The sequence below is a fragment of the Mus caroli genome, unplaced genomic scaffold (assembly GCF_978045245.1).
Source record: "Mus caroli unplaced genomic scaffold, Mus_caroli_1 scaffold_8, whole genome shotgun sequence".
Lineage (NCBI taxonomy): Eukaryota > Metazoa > Chordata > Mammalia > Rodentia > Muridae > Mus > Mus caroli.
Window position 1 is genome coordinate 23,784,061 of NW_028227263.1, and position 6,621 is coordinate 23,790,681.

The following is a 6,621-nucleotide window of genomic DNA, read 5'->3' on the forward strand; positions in this document are numbered from 1 at the left end:
TAGCCACACATACTCCTTTGAGGCCATTTATTGTTAGTTTTGGGGGTTCTCCCCTATAGTGTTGGGGTTGGGTTTCAGGGTTTTGTACATGTTAGACAAGTACTGTACTACTGTGCTACACCCTCAGCTACCATCCTCCTCTTTTTTAATATTTATTATAAATAAGTATGCTGTAGCTGTCTTCAGATGCACCAGAAAAGGGCGTCTGATCTCATTATGGGTGGTTGTGAGCCACCATGTGGTTGCTGCTGGATTTGAACTCAGGACCTTCGGAAGAGCAGTCAGTGCTCTTACCCACTGAGCCATCTCAACCAGCCCGAAGAAAGACACATTTCTTTTTGTTTGTTTTGCTTTGTTTTTCAAGACAGGGTTTCTTTCTCTGTGTAGCCCTGGCTATCCTGGAACTCACTGTGTAGACCAGGCTGGCCTAGAACTCAGAAATCTGCCTGCCTCTGCCTCCCAAGTGCTGAGATTAAAGGCATGTGCTACCACTGCCCAGCTACCATCCTCCTTTAAAATTAGATTACAATATAATCCTTTCCCCTTTCTTCAAACCTTCCCATATACCCCTCCCTACTCCTTCAAAATCATGGCCACTTCTTGGTTGTTATATGTATATCTCTATACACATACATTCCTAAGTATAACCTGTTCAGTCCATACAGTATGACTTGTATGCACTCTTTTAGGGCTGGCAGTCTGGCACTGAACAGTCACTTGGAATGCTCTTTTCTGGAGAAGACACCTGCTGCTCCCAGCTTTCCTCAAGTGCCTACAGTTCTGCATGTAGGGTTAAGGCCTTAGGAGTTTTTTCTCTTCACTTTGCCCTGTCCTTTGGTGTCCTCTTTGTTCAGCTCATATTTGGGCAGCCATCTTAGTGAGACTCTTGGTAAACATTTAAGAAAAGATCATGTAAAACAGCCATCACAGAGCACTAAGGAGTCTGTTTTTACAGATGTCTTTATTCCATGAAGAGCTTGAGTATTTACTATACACTGAGAACCAAGAGTGAAAAACATAGGATGGATGTGGCTGCTGACTGGAACTTACTCCAGGTTATTTTGGGAATATTCCCCCAAGTTGTAAATGGCTACTTTAAATCCCAGGGTAGCTGAAGAATTGGCGCAAAAATGCATGTGGATTGTTTCTGCTGAAGATCACTAAGTAGTGCCTGCCATCAGGACACCTTGACCTTGTCTCTCCTCTCCCACACATCTGGCCTATTCACATCACTCTGGATGCGTCTCCAGTTCACTGGCTTACACATTTAGGGTCTTTTTTGCTGAAATACTAAACACCTCTCTGCTCTAGGAATTCACAGGGATGGTTTTAGTAAGGATTTTGAGCTCTGATAGGCAGCAAACTGACCACATAGAGCAATCCACACTGTACAAATCAGAGAACAGAATACATAGAGTTGATGTATAAGTTCTGTGTGCATGTTCACGTGTCAAAGACAGGGGTTGATACTAAGTGCCTGCTTGCATTGTTCTCCACTTTACATACTGAGGCAGAGTTCACTGCTTGCTGTTTCAGCTAATCTAGCTGGCAAGCTTGTTTGGGTATTTTCCTCTTTTTTTGTGCCCTGGGTGACTCTCATGAGCCCTTGTGGCTGGAGATAGAGCTCTGTGATTGAACATTTGCTCAGAATGCACGAGGCCCTAGGTTCTATGCCCAGCACTGAAAAGACCTGGAAATAGCTCTGTCTCCAGCCCTTGTCTCCCAACCCCTCTAACTCAGCTTCTTCAGTCTACTCACTATATATATCCCTCACACAGTCCTAACAGCGCGCCCCGCAGGAGGTCTAGGGGAACCTTTCGAGTTTCTGTGACAGTACCTACAGTAATGCAAGCTAAAGCTGTTCTGAACGTCACCCACCAGGTGTTCTTGCTACAGTCCTGTAAGCAAGATGATGGTGAGAGAGTACAGAAGTGAAACCCACACTGCTGTCCTGGGAAAGGCAGCATGACAGTTCGAAATCAAAGACCAGAGAGACGGTAACTGGTAATCATGGAGCTGGAAAGCTCTAGGAAGAAGACATTTGGGGTAACTAAGCTGCCTGTATGTGATAAGACAAAGTGAAATTTCTTAGGTACAGCAGTTAGAATAACTAAGCTGCCTAGACATAGTTAGGAGTGAAGTACGTCAACTGCTGACTTTGAAATGATCCTGGGGAAAAAACAAACCCAAACCACTAACTGATGATTAGTTAGGGTGAGTCTCTGAGTTCACAGTACCATTCTTTCAACTCTCAAATCTATCAAAAGGTGAGAGAAAGCTTCAATACACATTTATTTGAAAAGGAAGATACTAAGGACTTGTAATTGGATGTCTGCCAGAGCGCCAAAGTGTGCATCACTATATATATAATCTCAAGCACCTTGAGTCCCAAGATAGTCAAACAGAAACAAATATGCAAAATAAGAAAAGCTGCTAGTTTAAGCAAAAATAAAATGCATGCCTATAACCCCAGTGTTGGGAGATTGGGGTAAAAGGATTGGAAGTTCAAGATTACCCTTGGCTACTCACTCAGTTCAAGGCTAGCCTGGAGGCTACAGTGCAGCTTGTCTCAAAACAACCAAGTAGAGATAAGTAGCACGCTCCTACTTTTATAAAACATGCCAAAATGGGGAAGGAAAAAAAAAAAAAAAAGGTACCAAAGTGTGAATAAGTAAAGGTCACTACCAAGACACATCAGAGAGATAGATGGTTAACATGTACATTTTTAAATATGTTGTTAATAATTTAGGAATGGAAGCAGTATTGTAAAGTATATGAAAACTGACATACTCCAGCCAAGGCTGGGGAACAGGTGCCTGGAAGGCTTTTGTAAACTCTATAGCAGCCACATAGGAAAGGCAGGACACAGTTGGAGCAGGAGTGACTGCAAATGCAAGTGGCTGCCCTATGTGGCACACACCTCAGCTACCTGGCAAGTTCAAAGTGAACTAGGGCCATGAGACCCTGTCTCAGAAATAAAATATAGAAAAAAAAAAAAAGTGGGAAATCAGCCTCTGGTTTAGGAAACATGGAGTGCACAGCCTAGAAGGTCACCTGCAGTTGAAGAGGTGGCTATGGTCAGTGGACCAAAGGACCTTATAGTCTAAAAAGCTTGTTGGGATTTCCTAGAGGACAGAGCCATGTAGACACCCAGGGTGGGTGAACCTGGTTGATGGTTACAAAAGAAAGAAAAAAAAGGTTTGGAAATTAGGATAAAGTAATGGATGGAGCTGGGCAGTGGTGGGGCATTCCTTTAATCCTAGCACTCCAGGGACAGGGGCAGGCAGATTTCTGAGTTCAAGTCCAGCCTGGTCTACAGAGTGAGCTCCAAGGCTACACAGAGAAACCCTGTCTCGAAACACCAACCAACCAACCAACCAACAAACACCAGTAGTGGATAGAGAGGCTTCTCTGAATAACTAACTTGATCTCAGCTATTCACAGAGCTGTGCTGCTACTGAAACCAGGAATAAAATGGTCAGATTTTAAGGGGTATCATAATTTCCATGAGACATCATGATTTGAGGGATTTGTGAGATACCCAAGGAGGCAACACAAAGAAAATGAGCAAAAGCATAACAATGCCACACTGGAGCCAGGGCTCAATCAAGGCTGTGTGGTGCCTCCTCACTTTACCAAGTGAGTAAGGCTGACCCTGTGTTCCTGGGATGGCGCCTTACGTGCTAAAAACTAACATGACTTCTGTTCCTTCAGAATGGGGGTGAGTAGACCAGAGACACTCAGCTATCACTTGAGATTTCTTTACCAGGTATATAGTACATATGACTTTTGAGGTTTAAAATGATAATAAAGCCAAATGAGTAAATTTCAGACTTTTTATTAACAATAAATTCAATGAATAAATGCCAAGGTCAAAGTTTATGTAAGCAATTCCTAACATGCATCAATGAAATCAGGAAGAGGACAATCAAGCAAAATCAGCAAGAACCATTTTCCTTAAGTCTCCAAGAGTCAGGTAAATGGATGCAGATTTCAGCGTCAGGCAATCTGGGTGCTGAGTAAACCGGTTACTGACTGGCATGTGATTGTTCTCTGGGCCTGAGTCCTTTGGGCTGAAATGAGGGTACCATGAAGATGTGACAGATCAATGGAGTGCTGACATGACAGAACCTGAATACAGTAAATCCTACAGACAGCCCCAGAGGCCCCTCTCTGGCCTCCATGCTTCCCTTAAAGGCCAGAGCCCTAGAAAAGGTGTGTCCAAGCAGCCATTTATCCATCACAACCAGAGGTCAAAACCCTGTGAAATGACCTGCCAAAGTGCTGTTATCTCTATACAGAGTAACTGCTCAGCATTCCCAGGCTCACAATGAATGACACTCATTCACAGTGACAAGGTCTAAGAAGGGTATGAGAAACAGAACAGTGTATCAACTGGTGCTTTTGACAGAACTCTGGGAACAAACACACCCTCCTGTGCAGTTGCTAGAGGACAGGTTCCAACTCCAGAGAACACAGTAGAGCTAGGCATTACAGGGTCAGTCACCTGACAACCTGAGTGGGGTATTTGCATTGAGGTGGGTCTGCCACTCGGGTTTCTGTTATTAATCAAAGAGCACAAGTCCATCAAGAACTACAATAGTCCTCAGTAAAGACCAGTGGAATCTACATCTTTGACTTGAATATGAGGACACAGCCATAATGCTCACTAGGAGAACCTAACCCTGAGCAGGTAGGAGAGGAGTCCTCTGCTAACCTACACAGGACCAGAGCATCCCAGCCATAGAAACCCATGACATGAGATAGAATAACTCAGAACCAAGCAAAACAGGGCACGGTGGCACACATCTATAATTTTCGCACTTTGAAAGTAGAATTAAGGGACAAGGCTACCTTCAGCTTCATAGTGAGTTCAAGGCCAGCCTGGTCCACATTAAGTTCTAGGTCAGCTGGAGCTTAACAGTGAGACCCTGTCTAAAAAAAAGAAGTAGGACGGGCTGGAGAGAAGAGACTGCTTTTCCAGGGGGTCCTGAGTCCAAATCCCAGCAAACACGTGGTGACTCACAACTATCTGTAATGAGATCTGATGCCCTCTTCTGGTGTGTCTGAAGACAGCTACAGTGTACTTACATATAATAAATCTTTACCAAAAAAAAAAAAAAGTAGGATAAGAACATTAATAGGAAAAACTCTACAAACCAAGTATCACTGATTTACAGGTAAAGCATCCTCGTGCACACACCTCGTAACCTGCGTTGGAATCTGGGTCAATGTGGAAAGAGAAGACCAAGGCCACAAACTTGTCTTCTGACCTCCTCATATGTGTGCCTTGGCAAATGTGACCCACACACATACGACGACAACATAGGATTTAGGTAGGGTACAAGGCATAAAAAGTGGGAAGTTTAAAAGTTTAGTAGAAAACTGAGGCGAACAAGGAAAAGTGGGAGAAAAAGCAAACTAATGGGGTCTGAAAATAAAAAGTGGCGCTGGCCAACCAAATCAAGGCAACATGGCTAGAGTAGTCAGAGGGGTGGAAAAGCAGCTTTGGCAGTGTGGCAGAGGTCACTCCCACTTCTCAGCTGGCTGTGACACAAGAGTACAGAAAAGCCCTTGTCTCTAGCTCTTAGGACTGTCTCCTTGTAGGGTCTCTATTGTAGAAATGGTTTTGAACCAGATCTTTTAAGAATATATTGGTGGTGGTGGCACATACCTTTGATCCCAGCATTTGGGAGGCAGAGGCAGGTGTGAATCTCTTGAGTTCAAGGCCAGCCTGATCTACAGAGTGAGTTTCAGGACAGCCAGAACTTCGAAGAACCCTCTCTGGAAAAAAATGTATCCAGAGGCTGGCAAGATGGCTTTGTGGCTTACCCTGTTGCCAAACCTTTCCATCCTGGAACCCATATGGTAGAAGAGAACCTACTTCCAAAAGCAGTCCTCACACACATCCACACACATCATGGCATGAGTGTGTACATGTGTGATGTGTGTACAAACACAAAAATTTAAGAAGAATTTTAATAAAAATCTAATACAATGAAGCTGGACATCACACCACATGTGTATAGTCCCTGAGGGTGAATAGGAAGATCCTGAGTTCCAGGCAGGCCTATGTTACCTAGCAAGACCCTATCTGGAAAAAAAAAATGCTTTTCAGTGTATGAGGTATTAGCAAGATAGAAAAACCGGAGCCCAGACCCTTCAGGAATACTTGCACAAAGGAGGGAAGGGAAAATATCTAACATGTGAGTGGCTGAGTGTACTATGCTATATTCTGACAAACTATCACCATTTATGCCAAGGATTCTGGTCATATCCAATTTCTGATCTCCTTTCCTTTCTGGGTCTTTATAGCATGTGGCTCCAGCTGTGCTGTTTCCACTGTTTTTAAATCGTATCTTCAAAGGCTAGATGGCTGGCAAGGGTACAGCATTCCCAGTTAGGACAGAGAGGGTGGGGAGGTAGTTTCCTCTAACTAGAAGCATGCATGGCAGAGCGCTGCCCAAGCAAAAGGCTGGCTGATTGGCAAGCTCATTACTCTGATACTTCAGGCTCAATCAAATATCCTGTCAGCTGTTCAGAGAATAAACTTGTATATATTACACAGTGCCATACAAGTCAGACCACAGCTGACAAAAGATGGCTCGAGGCCCTTTAAGT